Below are 21,104 nucleotides of genomic sequence, written 5' to 3'. Positions count from 1 at the left end.
TCGTCGAATAGTTTTAAAATGCTAAGCAAAAATAGGATTTAAATTTTTAGATAAAACACCCTGTAACTCAGTAAGGAACCACATTTTATTTAAGTGTTTTAGGTTAAATCTTCGTATTTTGTGCTAAGGTTTCTCCAGTTACTATATGGACAATTATTAATGAAACACCCTGTATAGAATCTTATTTTGAATAAGTCTACGATTTATAAGTACCCGCTTGTTCAACAAGAAATATGAGAGACTGATCTGCTATATTTAAACCTAGAGGGACATGTTACCAAACTCAGGCATTGATTGGTATATTACTGTTCTCTTGACACTGTTGTACGTGGTCTTGAAGCCGACGAAAATATATTTCCATTGATCAGATACATATACATATACCTACTAAGGATTTCCACAGTTTTCACTATATTCCTTCACTCAACCGTTCTCTCCAGCTCTTTCTGTTTTGCCAAGCCCCTTCCTGTAGATTTCTTCTCTCCCTTGCTTCGTCCACTTCATCTCTGAATAGTGACGGATCTACGAGGAGGGAAAATGGGGAAATTCCCCCCCCCCTAACAAGGTCCAAAATTAAAGAAAAAAATTGTTAAAACATAAAAATATATTAGCTGACATGAAACTTAAACCACAGACAGACAAATTCAACCCAATAAACACATTAGTTAGGAAAATTAAGAGAACTTAATGCATATAAGTTATTATTTATGTCTTTTGTGTAGTTTAAGTTTATCTTTCTTATATCTTTGATTGGTGTTTCATTAGAAGTTCCCCCTCTCAAGGCAAATGTCTAGATCCGCCTCTGTCTCTGAAGGATCTTCGAGGTCTGTCCCTCTTCCTTTCATTCTATCTGACTGTACTCTGTTATTCTATTGATCCAACGATTTTGGTCTGCTCTTCTAACATGTCCGTACCAGGATAATCTCTGCTGTTCGATGTAGTCTATTATATCTGAGTTCACTCCCATTTTTCTCTTAATCATTGATCTTATAGATCAAATACTTATATTAAATTTTTCTTCACTAATTACCTTAGCTCTGTTCTTTTTACTGTTCCATATATTTCTATGGAAGGAGCTTTCTATTTTCAGTGTTGGTGGTGTTCCATGTTTACTTGGAAAAATCAGGATTTTATGTAATTTATGTCAAAATAGGTAAAATACAATTTTTGACATACTTTGACAAAAATTATAATCTAAATTTGATACTTATTTACTATTTATTTTTCTGTCGATAAAATTGATGATTTGGTCTTTCGCCCACAAATTTAAATAAACATTGAAAAAATTGCAGAAGTCTCAACGAATATTTAATAATACCTACCAAGAATTACACAACCCGAAATATACAATAGTCGCAGTCGCAGTTTGTAAAACGTAAGCCAAGTACAGAACATTCATCATAATATAGGTACTTTATTATCATCGGCCATCGGTTTTTTTAAATCAAACATGAAGTGTCATATTTTGTTTAATCCCACTACCCGTCCCAAATTTTTTTGAAATCTCGCCTTGAGAAAGAACTACAAATTCCTGTATTCAGTGCTAACAATGACATCGGTGGTTTCGTTATACAAAACAAATTTATATCCCTTTATAGGATCGGGATCGTTAGGGTTGAGAAATATACCTTCGATATTTAGGGATTGATTTATGCCATTTTGCTGTTCTAGTCTTATTAGGTAGCTATTGATAAAATATGCACCTTGATCGGGGCCGTAAAGGTGGAGTTAATATTATAGGGGTTGGGGATAATGATCATACTATTAGAAATAATGAAACCCAAAATGCAGTATTCAGGAGTAGGCCATGAAAAACATTAAGTTAATATAAAAGTTCTAATGTGATAGAAGGTTAATACCTATATTATGGCAACAACAAAATTCATATTTCTAAGAATTAACTTGTTATCAACGGATTACTTAAAAAAACGTCTATTTTGTGTTGCTTGACATCGCATTAGACAATGTTATTAGAAGCATAAAATATAAAGCACTAGAAGTGGCAGCGCACGATATGCAGAAAATAGAGAATAGAGTGCTACAAATAGAACAATCAGAAACAGAGTGTGTCATTGTTGTCGTATATTTGGACTCAGTCATCAACTGCCAAAACGACGTTACCATGGAAACAAAACGCCGTTAGTTCTGGCAAATAGATGCTCTGTATTATGTTCAGCTCCCTCAACTTAGATCAAGAAACTAGTCCAGACAAACAAAATATAAATTGCTTAAAACTATGATATGCCTGGTGCTGGTATGGGTTCTAAACCTGAACACATAGTGAGGGATTGCTGGAATGGTTTGAGCGTAAAGTAAGCCCAAAATACACTATGACATAAATGAAATTATATGACTTTGAACTGTTCAGACTCTATAAGGACCCACATATTGTAAAAAAAAGTAGTAACGATAAACCGCATAAAATGGTTCGTCTGCGTGTTAACAATTAACCCTGAAAACCTCACTAGAATATTTACATATGTTCCAAAACTTAGGAACTAGAACTAGAAGAAGACCTAGACTAAGATATTTTGACGACGTAGAAGAGGATCTCAAAACAGTTGGCATTAGAGAATGAAGAAGAAAGGCATCTGATAGGGGTGAATCGAAGGACGTTCTATCCTGTAGCAGGCTAAGGTCCACGAAAGTCTACACAACCGTGATAATGTTGATGATTATGATGAAGATGATGATAATGATGATGATGATAATTTAGTCGTTTGGTTTGAGTAAAATAAGTTACTCTTTTTACAAATAATGACAGCAAATTTACAAAGTAACAAGAAATAAGTACTCAACGCACAAAAAGTAAATACCAGGCAAAAGGTAAAAGGGGAGAGGAAAATAAGTAGAGATATTGACTATCTTGCTTATCATCATCATCATACAACAATTTGCATCTGCTTCTGTACTTATTCTGTACCTATTCTGTATTTCTGTATTCTGTAATAATATTTACGTAGGTATATATCCTGTAGGTCTTCGTATTATTTACTGTTGTTTTTAGTTTTATTACTACTGTATTATAACAAACTTTATGCCGTCTTCTTCGTCAATTGCTTATTACAGAATTTTCCCTACAAGTTTGGTTTTCCTTCCTCATTTGATTTAGTGGACGTATACTCTGTAATAAAAAAGCTGTCTGCTGCTCTCTTTCAGGATGATGCTTTGTACGAATACACGTTGAGGTATTGTATAACTGTCAAATCTTGGGACCTTATTGTCTATTGCTTACTTCCTGTTTCTATCATATGTATTCTATCACTAAAATGTTTATGAAAATGTTTAGAAGTTTTCCTGTGGCTTTCTAACAGTTTAATCAATTCATTCCCTTTTATGCTCTAAACCCAATCAAATATGATATGATAGAGAAGATATAAGAAAAAGCCAAAATAATTAAAGCCAATAGAACGGCCGGTTGCCTAAAAGATACAATTTGGAGAAACAAATACCTAAGAGTGAAAACAAAGGCCTGAATAAAGTCAGTTATTAGGCCAGTTATGACTTACATGGCCGAAACAAGACCAGATACAAGCAAAACACAAAGACATCTGGAGACCAACGAAATGAAGATCTTAAGAAGGATTGCTGGAAAAGAACTACAGGACAGGGTAAGAAGAAGTAAGGAAATCAGACGCATATGTGGGGTTGACAATATAAATACCTGAGTAAAGAACAAAAAAGAAGAGTAGACTCAACACATAAGCGGGATGTCTGAATCAAGGATAGTAAGAATAGCCAGGAACAAGTCACTGTTAGGCAAAAGAAGTATATGACGCCCAAGGAAAAGATGAAACGACAATTTAGGGGCAGAATAAAAGGCACCGTTGAAGAAAAACAGGCAGTACTGCCTATATAAAAGAAAAAAAAAAGGAGAAGAAGAAGATAATAATGCCCTTTTTACTGCCCAGTGCTTAAGTACCATACAAAAGTTAGAGAAGATTTTAAAGGACTTTTAAGCGCTGTAGCACCATGATGATGAAAACAAAACGTTTTTAATGTCAATTAGAAACAAAAATACCCCAACATTATTTGCATAAATTAAAACCATTCAAAAGTTATCTTCAATCGCGGTGTTTGATGTCGATATTACATAATAAGTATAATTTATTATGGACTGTGATCCTACAATATTTTATAGAAACATTTCTTTGAACTCACAATCACGGTTATATCGTCCATAGTTGAAAGCTCTACCTAGTTTTCACGAGTTTTGCCACATCGAGTTTCACTAGAAATTGAGTCGTCTGATTCCAGCGCAATTACGCAAGTCGTGGGATTGTAAATAGTGAGTTGAGTTGTGCGGAGCAGTTTACTGTAATTTGTCGTGATCTCGAGTTCAGACATGTAAAATTACTCAGGTTCTGTGTGGTCCACATTAATCCGCACGAGGCTCTCAAACGCCGTTCGCCGTTCCTCCTCGCGGTCTATGGGCGAGTAGCTGTATAGCAAAACAACGATTTCAATTAATCATACATATCATAACTAAATATTATGAGTAGGTATTGAAAAACCACTGAATGGTATTACATGTATAATTATTATCAACAAAAATCAATTAGGACTTACTAGAGTTCAGTGGCGGCGCCTGGTGTAAAGTATTGGGGGTCCATACAAAATATTAAGTTAAAAAACCCTTGAGGCCCTACTTCCCTAGATAAAATCTTTTGAGTGTCGTCAAATTCTAAAAATCAAAGGACCTTTTTAAAAAATTATGATAAATAATGTATTGTATTGACTTAAAATTATAATTTAATGTTTAAATGAGGGGTCTAGATTCAAAACCGGACATTTCCACGTTATGTCATTCCGAGAAAACTAAAAAAAAAACAATTTACAACTTTACTGTTCCCTATCTCAAATTGGAGGAAAAGTCCACTTTTGCATCTGAACCAATTCTTTCAAACTGAATTACTACTAGGAACTGTCCAATTTTGCTCTTTAACAAATTGTTAATATATGGATTTTTAATCACAGATTACAGAGGTGTATTCATCTAATTTTGACCAAAAAGTGGAAATGTCCGGTTTTGCATCTAGACCCCTCAAATGTTACAAGCAAGTTTTGTAACGGAAGTCAAGTCGCCTGTTATTTTTTTAGATAAATTCTTCAATAACCAATTCAGTAAAATTTGAAATTTCTTGAATCATTTTTTTTATTGAAAACATTGCGACTGCTGTTAGTCAATCCTAGCCCATAGCCATTTTAAGGAAAGTTTTGGTTTTGATACGTTTCAATGCAGAGAAACAGTCTGTTTCTGCAGTTGTCACTGGCCTCGTAACAAGTAATTGAAGAATTAAAATTATTTTAGAAAAAATCATCTTTTAAATTATTTTCAATCAAAAATTTACTTAAGTGGACTGCCCTGGATAGTTAATATCGGATCTTCTATTTTGTTCTTTATGATTCTTCTTCTCCAAATATGTAGGAAACACGAAAAGCGGTAAAAAGTATTGATAGTAGCATCTACACAATCAGTAAGTTTTTTCACAAATCTCCATGTTAAATGATCATTTATAATCCCGACCTTTTCACTTTGGTACATTCGTACTTAAGAAATTTGGTTTAGACATTTTTAATTTTTCTTCTAAATATAAAGAACAAAAATTTATATGATGTTAAATATTCCACACTAACATTCATATCCACAAATCCCTCCATTCTTAATATTGTTCCGAAATTCGCACTTCACAAAAGCAAAATTTAAATGTACATATCCGCCGTGCCCGTTAAAAATACCATAATAAGATCACAGTCAATTTGTGCTCTTGTGGATATCTAAACTTGTGGGCTACAGCGGGAAGCGGGGTGTGTGGTGAGTTGTATTTTGCCCTATGATAAGTCATTGGGATAGGAGCCACCGTGAGAGCGGTGAACGAGAGGTTCTACCTAAGGCCTCGCATCCGTGAAGTTTCCTCGTCGAAATAGAATAAAAATAATTAAATATTACCTATTACTTATAAACTCCTTGGATTTGTGGTTTGTGATTTAATTTACTGTATAGTTAGATTACAATGTTATTTATAGAATGATAAATTTTACATATGAATGTTTGTTTGAAAATAATTTAGGGGGTTCACGTGCACTTATGGAGAAACCGCCACTGCTCGAGTTAATACCATAGTTTAAAAGCAAATAAAACAAGAGGTAATTTTCAAACGGATATTTAGAGAAATCATTAATTTAAGAAATATAAAGTATGTACTGACATTTTCGCTAAAAAATGAATGATACAGTGGTGATATAGTTCTTTTCTTTCTTCTTTATGTACTATGTTCTTTCGGAATGTTGGTTACCATCCTAGCTATCTTAATTTTATTCACTGTTACTGTAAATAGCACGCTTGTATCAATCTTATACCAATCACACAAATTCTTCAACCATGAAGTCCTTCTTTGTCCTGGATGCATTTGCTTGCTATTTTCCCTTGCACAATATTTTGTAGCAACCTATATATGGGACATCTCATTACATGTCCGAAATACTCCAGCTTTTCTTCTTGATGCTTCTTATAATCTCAGTAATCTTGCTGAGACGTTCTAGTATTGTGGTGTTTTGAATCTCCTCCACCTCCACCCAACAAACTTTTAAAATTCTTCCCAAAACTCGACACCATAAAGTAAGGCCGAGAACACGTAGCAGCGAAGTAGGCGGATCGTCAATGCCAATAATTTTAGCTCTGTGTTACATAATACCTCGGAAATCCTTGTCAAATCGGCTCTAGCCTGTTCTATTGTGGATCTAATTTCGCCGTTACAATTTAATTGATATCTAAGGTATACGATTCGATCAACTTGCTAAGTTTGGTACTATTTGCATAATATAGACGGCTTTATATTCTGTCGATTGGTATTTTCTCAATATTTTTTTTTCATGCTTCGGCTTTTACGTTGACGTTAATACCTTGTTAGTTAGTACATACATAAAATCGACTTCATTATCTTTATGCGTATGGTGGACCGGGGTAGGGCATATTTGTGAGCCCTTCTGACACTTAAATCTTTTAAGACTAGGCCCTTAAGGACCTGGTCTTAGGCGTCTCTGGGATCCAGGATACTCCAGGCTTCTATATCTAGTAGCATCGACAGAGGTTCCAAATCCTGCCGTTCCGAACGTCTAATCCTTTAATAACCTTGTGGCCTCACAGGAAGCCACATCATCATCATCCAGCCTTCTGCATTCAAAGTTAAACATAGGCCTCCCGTAATTTCTTCCAGTTTTGTCGGTCTTGGGCTTCCTGCAACCAATTACCAAAAATCCTTTTGACGTCATCTGTCCATCGTGTAGGTGGTCTACCTCTACTTCTTCTGTCTGCTCGTGGTCTCCACACTGTAATTTTTTGGGTCCACCTGTCGTCCTTTATTCTAGCTACATGGCCCGCACAATACCACTTCAGCCATGCTACTCTCTCTATTACATCTGTGACGCCTGTCCTTGTGATTTCCTTGTTTCTAACCCTGTCTCTGAGCTCTGAGAGTCACTCCAACTAGTGACCGTTCCATTCTTCTTTGGGGCACTCTAATTTTGGTTGCTGTGGCCTGGGTTAAAGATAATGTTTCGGCGCCGTAAGTCATGACTGAAAGCACACATTGCTGGAACGTCTTCTTTTTTAAATAATTTGGCATGTTGCTCTTGAAGATGTCTGATAGAGCTCCATATGCAGCCCATGCTAAGGTGATCCTTCTTTGTAATTCGGCAGTTTGATTGTCCCTTGCAATTTGGATTTCATGCCCTAAGTATTTATATTTATGGACCAATGCTATTTCGTTGAAGTCGACTTTTGAATTTTCGCTTGATACCAGGTTTGTCATGTATTTATTGTCTTTTCAAAATTAATGTTTAAACCAACTTTTTTTCAGGCAACTCGTAACATTTTTTTAGACAGAAAGCCAGAAATCTCTTTAAATGTAACTCTCTTTTGGCTCGGTTGCATAAAGGCCGCATCCAGGATCTGTCACCTTTAATAGGCCCGTGTTGCGAAATTCTAGAGAACATGTGAGGAGGTTTCCTCCTCCTCATCACATAGACTGTACCTTGGGCCATCCGCCAATTCAAACAATGAGCCTGAGGCGCCTAAAGTAAAGGCACGTTAAACTAAAAGTTTAGTTATTTTTAAGAGGTAAAATATTTTTTGGTACTTTGGTTACGCGACGATTGTAGCTACACATGCAGAGCTTTAATCATTCTCGTTTTTAAGTTCTTGTTTCCTGTCCCTAAATTTTCCGATTCGTTACAGTCTTCTATTTTCATTTCTATGCCTTTTTTTGACCGCTTCTAACCCTCTTTGGCTTTCTTTTTTCTTTTTTACAACTGAATTTTACATATATTTACTAGATATCTACGCTTCCACTGATGCCTTCTTAACTAATGTTGCTCAATATTGTTGCGCTGATCTATTACCTACGTGTTTCGATGCTCTTAATACTTATCATAGTTTTTTCGTTTAATTTTCATCAAATTTAAATTAAGAAATACTATATACTTATAGATATGTACTTAAAAAATGAAAGAGATAGAAGAAGAAAATCACGAATAGGAAGGAGAGAAAATGAAGGATTGGAAGAAAAAGATTCAGCATCATTCTTTGTTATTTCCTATTATCTAAAAAATATTTCTTTTATACTTTCATAGAAGTATACTTTTTCATGAACAACATTTGTACCTATCAAGAGTACCTACATACATAAATAACTAGATAAATTCAAGCTTTATTTTGGGTATTACTAATATGTATAGGTAAGCAGTGCACCAAAATTGAGTGGAAGAGAAAATATTCAATTTTATTCCTAATTTAAACTTTCTTTCCGTTTTTAACCAAAAAATAATATCTTTGTTACACAACAAAACTATTGTTATAAATTTGTTCTCTAAGAACATGACTTGTAGATAGTATCTTTCGTCGGAATCCAGTTTATTTGTAGCAATTATGACTTGTAAATGAATACAATGTAAAAAACTTTCGTAAGACCCAACCAATTTATGTTCCGAATAGTTTTACAACAGCCATACATCATCTAGCATTGCCTAACGAAAGATTTCTATCAGTGTACCCACTCGCTGACCGCATAGGTAGTAGGTAAATGTAATAGAAATTATGATCCTAGCGTTAGAAAATAAGGGTAGGAGGCTTTGAAAAACAGTCGGCATGACAACTAACATCGGACCGCGTGAGCGCTAGACAAGGAGAAGGGTGCCCTAGCGTTAGTGTTAGAGAAGGAGGGAACGCAGCCATGCGTGCGCTCGGTATAGTGATGTCTGAAACGCTGACAGGCTGCCAGTACTATTACAATCCATTCAACCAATCCGCGCTTAGGTTCACAGTGCAAACCGTCGCTCGAGAGATAGAAACTCACTAGTCGCGCTTTTCAACTTTTTGACAGTTCAGTGTCGAATGGTTTTGAGTGATGGTTTCTCGCAAAAACGCGTCCTAGTGCAACCGCGACAATCGCGATCCCGCGCGGCAAAACACCGTTTTTTAAGTGAATTAAATAAATTAAGTGATGTGGATAATTAACATTCTGTCGGAGTCCTTAAGATTTCGTTCCAAGGTAAACCGAAAAAGAAATTCCTTAAATTTTGTGCTCTGTGTGTGGTCCAGCATAGGTTTAGGAGGAATTTTAATGCGGAGGCCTAATTGACACGTTAAAAACGAGATATGTGTAACGGAAGAGGTACGATGCACAGAATGGATTTAATCGGACACGGTTAATGTGTTGCTATTATGTTGGCAAGAGTCCTAGAGGGACGCTTTGGCCTTTATAATCGTAAACTGGTTTACAGTTTGTATATTTAATTAATTTATGTAGATAGTAAATACTTTAAACGGTTTATTTATTCTTCACTTGACTTTAGCGGGAAAAATTATTTTTAAATTTTTAAAAAGTTCGCGCGAAATTAAATGAGCTAAAATACCCGGAGTCTATCTTCATTGTTTAATTCATTTTATATAAATATATTAAGTATTTTTATTTGTTTGATAACACTTTGATATCCTGAAACACAATTTTCTTTCAGAACTTTAAAAACTATTTTACTGTTTGGTGGGGTAAATAGGTACAATCTTGAAAACTCCAGATTAAAGAATGTGAAGTTCGTCCTAGAAATATATACGAGTAGGTACTTACTTTCTCTCTAGCGTTTTGTTCTTGGGGCGTTTAATTTATTTTGTAATTTGGATAATAGGATTTTTCTTTATCTGAGTTTTTACAATGTACCTACCTAAATAAAAGTTATAATTTCTTTTACGCTGAAGAATATTTTAGGAGAATTTTTGAATTTATTTCTTTGTAGATGTTTTGACGTGTTGAAAGTAAATTAATTACCAGTCAAAAATAACATAATTCTACTGCTTTGGAGTCATTTACTTAATTTCGTCCATAAAAATTCTAAAATTTCTCTACTAATTAATACAAATGTATGTCGTTCTTTCTAACGCACATATTTTTTCGTTTTGTATTTTTGTTTTTGTTTTTTTTTTCACTTATGTTTTTTTATATCTTCCATGGAATATAGCACTATATTCCCTATCATCATTATTAAGATCTAATTTGCTAAAAAACAAGACTACATGCCAATTATTCGCCTAATTGTTACATATGGAAGTGAAACATGGACTCTACATCAGCGGGAAACAAATCTGCTGCTGCTTTTTTGAAATGAAAGTTCTCAGAATGATATTTAGGCCTCAAAGAGATGAATTGAAGGAGAGTGGAGAAGCCGCTGCTAAGCTGAATTGGTGACTGTGTATGGTACTGAAGATATCGTCAGACATATAAAAGCTAGATGGGCAGGTTATGTGGTAAGACCAGAGGAAGACAGAGTGTTAAAGACAGTGTTTTTTAAGAGACAGTAGAAGATAAGTAGGCTGTCCCAGAAAAATATTGAAGGATGATGAAGAATCAAAGTATCCTGGATTATTAAAGACTGCTTGTAGAATTATTTGCATATTTGAAACAACGATAAGAACGTTTTTATTTCACTTTAAAATTCGTAAATCCAAACGCAGAGAAAAATGTAATACCTTTTTTACACTTTTTAAATAATTGTTAATTGCGGCTCGCGAAAAATTTCAAATTTTTAAAAATGGCTCGGACTATCAAGGCGCTTGTCTATCCCTGGCATATATTATAGCAATCTTTACATAGGACCATTCAAATCATCCTCAATGGCGTTATGGTAGGGGAGCAAAGTATGCTAAATGTGCAGTCACTTGAGCGTTATGGGGACGTAGTGGGTTGTAAAGAGTAGGTTCTAAAACCAAAAAAAGTTAAGTAAAGTTTTCTATTTTAGTGGGCGCTTGCCATTTTTGAATTTAATTTTCCATTTCCAACAATCGTTTTTTCCGATTATAACGCCATCTATCCATAATTCGAAAAAAAGTTTCGAATAAAAGTTACTTATTTTTACGTAAGGAATCCAAACTTTCAATAAAAAATGGGGCTCCTATTTAAGATTTTAAAGTAACCCCACACCCCACCTCCGTGGTGGGTCGTGTTTGGTGTCATTCGATAGATTTTTTAAAAATATTGAATAATTATATTTTACAGTTTTTCGATCTGATGTTTATTTCGCGAAATATCACGGGATTCGCATTTAAAATATTAAATTTACCCCCCACCGCTCACCGTGGAAAGTCGTGTTTAGTATCATTCGATAGATTTTTAAAAAATATTGAGAACATATTTTTGCGTTTTTCAATCTGTCATTCATTTCGCAAAATATTCGCTTTTTTCTTGTGAAATTTTGGGACTCACCCATTTCCTTACGCCCGGCTCAAATCGTCAGATTTTTGAAATATACACTCTTTTGCATGTACTTACCTTACCTTATCTTAATCTGACAATTTCGAGTTTTTTTAAGGATAAATTTTTTTTTCGGGCCCCCCTTAAACGAACTCCCCTGTGTTAAGAGCCAATAAATGGTAGAGGTACACCTGCAGGGTACCAGGTTTCTCCCCATATGATAATCTGACGCGCTCGAGTAACTGCAAAAATCCCCGCTTGGGCTCCCCTACCATTATAATTCTCCGTGAGTCTCTGCCGCGCTTATTATGGCCTTCCATGTTTGTCGGTCCTGTGCCACTATTTACATGTGGCATCTGGTCTTTCCCAAAACATATTGTTTATAAGGCGATTGTTGTTACTGCGTATCACATGTCCTGCTCATCTGTGTCCATTGGTCTTTATATTGAAAAGAGATAGATAGATAGATCTTTATTTATTTATCATAATAGATAATACACAAAACAAAAACATTGCACTCCACACCTGTACAAATTACATAAGAATTGTCAAGGCAAGGAGCGCTGTATAATTATCATAAAGTATTACAAAAATTAAAAACATGAGACTAAACAAATAAAGAAATAAGCATTGTCAAATTAAATTAATCAGAAACATTCAATATATAAATAAAAAAAAGAGAAAATAAAATAAAAATAAAAACACTGGAAGTACAACAAACATTGCCAATTGGTTTCTAGGTCTTAGTTTTAATATAATGGACTAATAATCTCTTAAAGATAGTTGCATTATGGCTATTTTTAATGTGATAAGGTATATTATTGAACTGTACAATTCCTTTATGAAACAAGCTTTTCATTGAACTGGACTTGTTGGTTGTTCTAACATAAAAATTTATTGAATTTGCAGCTCTAGTTAGAGTTGCACAAGTTTGACTTGAATGTTTGAACTTGACTTGAGTTTGACTTAATTTCAAGTCAAACTCAAGTCAATCCTTCTGACAAATAATTCAAGTCAAGTCAAACTGGTCAATCACACAGGTTTGAAAATTCAAACTGTTTGTCAAACTAGTTTGAAAGAGTTTGAAAAATAATTTATTTCGTAGATATATTTTTTTAACAATCCACGAGGAAAATAAAATTCCTGTAGATGGCTGTATACCATAAATCACAAAAAATACAGGATCCCTTGTAAAAGGTATATTTAAAAGACCCTAATAAGGGTTACATCACAAAACAAAACGTTTTGGGATTAACAAGTAATCCATCATCAGTGTTAAGCCAATAACATGCATGCGTGAGCCACCAAAAAGTTATGGGTAAAAACCCTTTAAAAGGTATAAGATCTTATATTATACTACATATTATGTTAAAATAGTTGGATATTGCAAATATTCCTGAATATTACCCAGGGCAACAGAGGACTCTAACCCACGTGGATGTGATATGAGAGGTATGAACCTCACATATTAAAAGGTATAGTGTCTAAACTATACCTTTTAAAGGGTTTTTACCCATAACTTTTTGGTGGCTCACGCATGCATGTTATTGGCTTAACACTGATGACGGATTACTTGGTAATCCGAAAACGTTTTGTTTTGTGATGTAACATGGATACACCATGGTTTAAAAAGTTTCCATATATTGATAAAAGACACTTAACGAACATAATAAGAATGAGAACAGGACATGGTATATTTGGAACTCATTTACATCGAATCAACATTAAAACACATCCATACTGTGAGTGTGGAGAGGAAGAAGATCTAGACCACATTTTTCTTCATTGTCCAATTAATAAAGTAATTATTATTAGGGTCTTTTAAATATACCTTTTACAAAGGTATATTTAAAAGGGTATTTACCTCTATTTTATTATTTTTTTATATATTTTTTTGTTGAGATAGACATGTCAGTTGCCAACTAAGATAAGAAATTTAATAATACATTGAGTGTCATATAAATCATCCTTTAGTTCCAATAATTTTAGTATTTGTTTCCCTCTACTCATTTTTAAAAATCATGTACAATAGAACACTGACACTTTCACAGTAAATTCTGTGACTGAGGTGAGCAAGCACATAAGTCACAAATTCGGAAATTTTTTTTTTATCAAAATATGTAGGGGATTTGTAATACTACCATCGGCTCCAAGCACTTAAGTCTTCTATGCATTTTTACGTCTGTTATTGCGAAGTGTGCATAATAACCATATTGAGAAAATACCGATTTGAGTTGTGAATAAACACTTAAGGCGACTTATGTGAAAAGATCCAGCCGGAGTTCGTTGTCTCTTGTCGTCTTGTCGCTGACTTATGTTACTAGGCGCGTTTACTTGCAGAAAACAACTTACCTTTTTAAAAGAAAAGACCATTTCAACCTTTCCATTACGCCAAGCTAAATGCAAATCAAAAATATTTTTACCATGTATGAGAAAAAATCGCAGAGGCCACGTACAGACGATCCAGACAAAGAAAAATTTCGCCTCGAAACCTACAAATATACTTTACGAATAAAATGTAGCCATATTTCTGTTTGCCTTAAGTGATTTCTGGTGACTTCCAATGAAACGGACAATTTCATAATAGTTATCGCTTATAAAAAAGCATCACCTGAGAAACCAAAGACTGATTGCAAAGCTACTGAAATGCAGCGATGGAGCAGAGAAAGTATTTGCAACAGTAGGAAAGGAAAATCACACGATTTCTGCGGAACCTCACATATCGGAATAAAAAGCAAGGCAAGCTGTTAGCTCAAAAGATTACAGGAATGAAGTGTTTTACTTTTGACCTCCAGCAAAGTCTACCACCCCCTTTATTAAAGTCTTTAGTCGCTTTTTACAAGTGACAGCTATGGGCATTCGACCTCACTGTAATGAATGAAAATGGAAAGTAAAAACATTTTATGTGTCACGAATGTACTGCAAAACGAGGGGCTAATGATGTTGGACCATGTTTGTGTAAATAATTTGTATAGCATTATTGTCTCCTGAGCTTACCCATGTTGTGTTTATTCAGATACATGTGAAGGCTAAAATAAATCAATAAATAATATTATATTATTCAACGAGGATGTAATGATGGTATTACTCACGATGATGAAGTTTCATAAATTTCATATCCGTAAGCCCTTTTACGGAATTAATAGCGATTGTTTATATTTACCTTTGAATAACGTCAATTTTAAAATGTCAAATGTTGAAATTTAAACGTAAAAAATATACTAACCCATTGTTACAGTTAAAAATCCTTTAAACATTTTTCGAATTTAATTGTTGATATAAATTACAATGACTATTTTAATAAATAAACAAGTTTAAGTAATTTTATTTGCTAATAGGTATACTAAAAGTGCCATGCACCACTTGAATCTATCTTCAACCCGTGAGTAATGAACCATTACTCACGGGTAAAGTAATGGGTGTTATTATCTATTCAAAAACAGCGAATGCTATGCATATTATGGTACCTTATGTAATAATATTATTTTCATAACCCTATTTTGTAAGTGCAATAATACATAAGTCATAGACAGACTTGGTATCAATGACATAAGTCACGTATTTCATTTTTTACATATTGTATTTCATTGGTGGTGGAAAATTTGGAGAATATTCTGCATTAGTATGAGACACTTACATGAAGTAATTATAAAAATAACAATTAAAACCAAATAAAGTGAATAACATGTAATTGTGGGCAATAAAACGAAATTAGGGCTACCCGGCGAATTTTAAAACGCTTCTACTGCAAAACTAGGCAAAATGACTTATGTGCTTTCTCACCACGGTCAAAGAATTATTTTAAGCACGCACAACAAAATTAAATAAAAAAAATACTAAATGAACAGTTTTTGGTTAAAATGGGATCTAGCTACATATTTTTATAATTTTCTGCTTTTATAACCCATAACAATAAACACCGCACCGGCACCGTCTTCAACGACAGGACGAAAGTCATAAAAAAAGGTTTAGGAAAGTTAAAAAGCAAGAAAACAAAGAACCTAAAAATCTGTTTTCGTACCAACCCCTTTTTAAGCATGTTAATTCCTTGAAATTTTATGGTCAAATTTGGATTATCTACATTTTTTCAATACTAACGCCCCAGAATCTAACAGAGAATCGTAACATGTGGTGTGTACTAAAGTCAAGCTGCGTAAAGTGAAAGCAGTAGGTACTAACAGTATAAGTTGACCTGCACCTACAAAGCAGACTTTTGAAATTAAAAGTTGTACTGTTGGAATAAAATCAATATTTATACATGAAAAACAGGCTATTGATTTATACTCAGTACAGAAATGATTAATAAACATTCAAAATTCAAAATATAGAAGAATCCCGAAAGGTCCATTTTATGACTTATACTATATTCTTAGTACATAGCACGTTAGACATAATATAAAGATTTTATATAGATTATTTGTATTTTTCAATTTAATTATAAATAAACACAACATTTGCACTTTAAAAAAATTCCATCATTTTTTGACGGAAACTTCAAAATTAATGTACATTAATAGGGACAAGACTGTTATTCTGGCCAAACGCTTAGTTTAGCATAAACAGACCAAAGTGGGCGCTTATATTAGTCTACAATTGCGAAACTGTTATGAATGGCAGTTATGGATATGGCAGTTATGAATGGCAGTTAAGAATGGCAGTTATGAATATAGTCTTGTTATGCAAAACTAAAATCCCTTAATATACAGAATGTCGCTTGGTTTATTTTTGTTTTTCTTAGTAACCGTTAACGTGACAATAACAGGGATTTTTCCAAGATAGTTTTAGCTATGTGTCACCAGAATCCGCTGTTATCTCGATTTTAAAGAAATGGCGCTTGATCGAGTTATGCATAACGTTGTCCTTTTAAATAATTAGTTCACTGTTTGTGATTTTATAACGCTGTTCTTTATTTTTATATAATAGAAGTATGTATGCACTTTTCAATTTTCATTGCTTTGAAATCACTTGCCACAACATCAACTAAATCAGTATATTTATTTTTCTTAATTAATACTGCTTCGACTATAGATTGTTTCTCTTAATTTTTGCAGTGGAAATACTTTCAATATCAGACTCAATTTGTCTTCTTCTTTTTCTTCTTCTTCTTCTTCTTCTTCTTTTTCTTCTTCTTCTTCTTCTTTAATTTGTTCTGGTACTTATTCTGAACCAAAAAATATCCAAATTCAGATTTTATCTTCCAAAGCCACACACTTCAAAACGAACGTAATAAACAAGCCAAATATGGACGTCTAAACAATATGAACTACAAACTAATTTGCGGAGTAGCAGAATACAGATTCAGACCTATCCAAATAAGTCACAACAAAATCCGTACGCTCTCAATTAGAATTGGAAATAATTACGTTGCCAATACGATATTCAAACTTCAAACTGTTTGAAGAAGTTTGATTTCAAGTCAAACCTAAAGATATCGAAATCAAGTCAAGTCAAACTTTTTTACAAAAAAAGTTTGATTTTCAAGTCAAGTCAAGTTTGTTGAATAAAATCAAACTAGTTTGACTTGATGCATCTCTAGCTCTAGTGCTATGCTCATGAACATTTGCTATCGGGACCAACTGACTGTTCAAATACTCAGGCAATAAATGGTTTACCATCTTAAATAAGAATGTCATAGATTGGACATACATAAAATGTTCAACTTTTAACCAATTTAAAGTTTTCAGCATATCTTGAATTCGAGTCACTAACTTGCTGTTGTGTCTGCGCCGCCATTCGTATGTGACGCTATCTCTGCAAGTGCTACGTCCTACTCAGAGGAGTTTATGTAGCTCATTGTGAAAGATTTGTTCTTATTAGATGTTGCATTGCAAGGAAAGATCTGTTTCCCGCTATTATTCGCATTTTGACTTCTCCACTTAACCACTTTAAAGTTATTATCATTTATAGGTGCATTTTGCTTTATTTGCCTCGATCTTATTTTGAAACGACCATGTACTTATTTTGTTTTGTCTTCATTTACTTTTAAACCGATATTTAATAAAGCTTCTTTAAAGCTCGCGAAACTATCCTTAACTTCTAATGCTGATTGTGCTGCTCCATCTACGTTATCGACAAAGGCAAGAACGTTGTCTGGTTTGATTTTCGAATAAATTTTTCGCATGACATGTTCACACACACAGGGTGTGTAACGATGATGTTGAGCAGAAACATACATAATATTTAAAAGTAATTTCTAAATATAGTAGGTACATACATATTATGTGCACTAGACTAGGAGTAAGACTAGGCACAGAAGTTATCAAATTAAATCAGATACGCTGACAATACAGCCGTTCTTGCAGAAAATTTACAAGATGTCCAGGCATTAGTAAATCTAGTCAGTGAAGCAAGTTATCGCAGATGTCTTAAAATTAACATTTCAAAGACAAAGCGGATGGCAGTTGGAAAGATTAATATAGATCAATGTCTGCTTTGTCTTAATGAAGAGGAGATAGAACGCGTAAACCATTTTAAATACTTTGGTAGCTGGTTAAATATAAATTGTGACTCTGATGAAGAGATAATAACCAGGATCGGAATATCACGTAAGGTTTTTATGGCCTGGAAACTAGTATTTTGTAACAGAAACCTGTCGATGCATATTAGCAAGATAAAATAGTTTTGAAAAGCTATGTGTGGTCTATAATATTATATGTTTGTGAGACATGGACATTAAAAACCACAAAGCTGTCGGAACTTAACAATATCGTATGTTCCGCACTCCTCCGATAAAGATGTTCTTAAAATGATAAATTCAGAAAATCATAAAGAAGAGAAAAACAGAATACGTTTCTCTAGAAAACTAGAGGACCTAAACACCATCGACGTCTCATTATAATACAAGGAAAAGTGAAGGGAAAGAGATGGATCAGTCGAAAGAAACTTTCATGGTTCCTTAATATTAGGATATTAGACAGTGGTGTGGTTCCACAGTAGAAGAATCTGTGCAGCAGCCGATTGAGAAAGGTTTCAGGAAATTGTGAACATGGTCACCTTCTACGGACATGGCACCTAAAGAAGAAGTAAGTACATGTGCAAATATTAGCTTCATGGATTATAATGGTTCTGTTTGTTTAATAAAACTGGAAGAAAAAAACGAAAAATGATGAATTTCAAGGCTCAAAAACACAAGTAAAAATATATTATTTTTGGAATCATCAAGTCTAAATTCAAGTTATAACCTTCTTCTATCAGCTCCCGATAAGAATTTTTGGCTTGTTTTATTCTAAAACCTGGTTTTTATTTTTAATGGTTAAGGGAGCGCTTATGACAGCAAGGGCGCTCATGCTGCCGCGCGTATAAGAGAGAGAGAGAGAGAGAGAGAGAGAGAGAGAGAGAGAGAGAAACAAGATTTATACCACAAATTTTTCCTGGTTTGAATTCCCATCGTATAAATATGCACCCGCCGAGTCTTAAGCACTTCATTAACAACAAAAACAATGTTTTAAAATGAATTTGTTGCAAAATCGTTATCGGGAACTGATACAACAAGCTTTCAACCTAAATTTGGGCACTTGTGTTTTTGAGCCTTAAAAATTCAGCCGTCATTTTTCGATTAACTTTAAAGAAAAATTACAAGAAACCTTTTTTTTGTTCAGATTAATCCAAAAAAATCTAAAGAATTTGTTTTTGTTTAAATTAATTAGTAGCACTTTTTTAATAAGTGACCTCTTGAACCTGATTCTAGGGTATCTCGTAAGACTGATTATACAGTGCTAGTCAAAAGTCCGTACCCCCCCTCGTATCTTTTGAACGGTTATACCTATAATAGTGAAATTTGGAGGGATGAAATAAACGAACGTAAGCTTCTTAACTAGTCATGATAGGTGACGTAATAGTGACAGATGACGTTACAGAGCCACTGTGACCGATAATTTGAAATGGGACCTTATGGCAAATGATACCTCGTTTCAAAGGTATTTAAAATACCTATTCAGTCATACTAACTTTTTTGGATTTTAGTTGATTTTGATTTTGGTGAATAAATTAAATAAATATAATATTATAGTTTCGCATTTAATTAATAAAAATTCAAATGTCCGCCTATGGCTTTTTTGTCAAAAAAATTGACGTTTTTCAATTCTCTAGTAGTTTTTACGTCAACGTCAACCTTTTTGACAAGTAATTATCTGCGGAATTTTTAATTTTTATTAGTTAAATGAGAAACTACAATTTTATATTTATTTTATTTATTCACCAAAATTAGCTTAAACTCAAACAAAATTAGTAGGACTGAATAGGTATTTTCAATACCTTTCAAACGAGGTATCACTTGCCATAAGGTCCCATTTAAAATTATCTGTCACAGTGGCGCTGTAAAGTCATCTGTCATAATTACGTCACCTGTCATGACTAGTTAAGAAGCTTATGTCCGTCTATTTTCTCCCTTTAAATTTCACTATTATATTTATAGCCGTTCAAAAGATACGAGGGGGGGTACGGACTTTTGACTAGCACTGTATAAAAAATCTCATGGGAATATTATTTATCCGAACGAACCCAAGCATTTCGCCTTGTCTAAAAAGTTTATCATAAAACGACTGGTTGTGTATTAAATTACTGCATAATTAGTTTACAAGTTATATTTATAATAATATTATGTAAAATAATACATAAACACCTACTTGCGTTAATGACTAAATCATTTAAATTGACACTGACCTGACCGTCGACACTAATTTGCCTAATACATTGCCGAGGCCGAAAATTATCGGCTTGGGTTTTTATTTCTGTCACTTTTTTGCATTTTTGCTATCTTTTTTTAATGAAATTGTTATGTGCTTCATTTATAACTTATTATCATAGATATTTTTACTTTCTTTTATTTTTGTTTTGATAGTTAATCTTTTGGTTTTTTATTCTTTGGTCCAATCATGATTTGTACCTAAATAGATCCACCAATAGTAGCGGCTTTGACTTAACAGTGTCGATTAGTTTTTTCTGTAGCTTAAACACATAAAAACATGTTCTGACTTTGTTTAAATTTGTCGAAAGGGGAGCCTCCTATCACCATCATCACATACTTTACCAATACATAAATAAATAGAGATAGTGCAAACACTCCTGACCACGGCGCAGTGGCCTTTACGTGAATTTTGAATCCGCCTTCGCGCAGCTCCATGGTCAGGAGTCAGGAGTGTTTGCACTATCTCTACCTACTTTTATCTACCTACACCTATACCTGCAGCCTATTAAAATGCAGCCTGTTCATATGGTAAATAGGTAGAGGCTTATTTTATTTGTCTCTTGTGTTTCACGTTTCAGTCTTCTTTCTGTCTTGTAGCGAAATTTTCAGCATTTGACAGTCCATGGCTCTTCGAGTTAACTTCTTCTTAGCCTTCTATCGTTCATTTCTTCTGGACA

The 21,104-nt window shown here is 33.8% G+C and overlaps 1 protein-coding gene across 4 annotated transcripts in view; it reads left to right on the top strand.

Moving 5' to 3' along the window:
• The window catches only part of LOC114327685 (homeotic protein antennapedia-like), a 1,165,466-nt gene that overhangs the window by 893,765 nt on the left and 250,597 nt on the right, over positions 1-21,104 (top strand). The window contains exon 1 of one of the 4 annotated variants that reach the window (XM_028276400.2): positions 9,349-9,548. The exons of the other annotated variants lie outside the window; for them this stretch is intronic. The gene's annotated coding sequence lies outside the window, so the exon portion shown is untranslated. Of the gene's footprint in view, positions 1-9,348; positions 9,549-21,104 lie in introns of those variants that run through there. 4 annotated transcript variants of the gene reach the window in all.

This window comes from Diabrotica virgifera, chromosome 2 (assembly GCF_917563875.1).
Source record: "Diabrotica virgifera virgifera chromosome 2, PGI_DIABVI_V3a".
Taxonomy (NCBI): domain Eukaryota; kingdom Metazoa; phylum Arthropoda; class Insecta; order Coleoptera; family Chrysomelidae; genus Diabrotica; species Diabrotica virgifera.
Note: the sequence above shows the minus strand (reverse complement) of the source record. Positions and strands in the feature narration are given on the sequence as shown.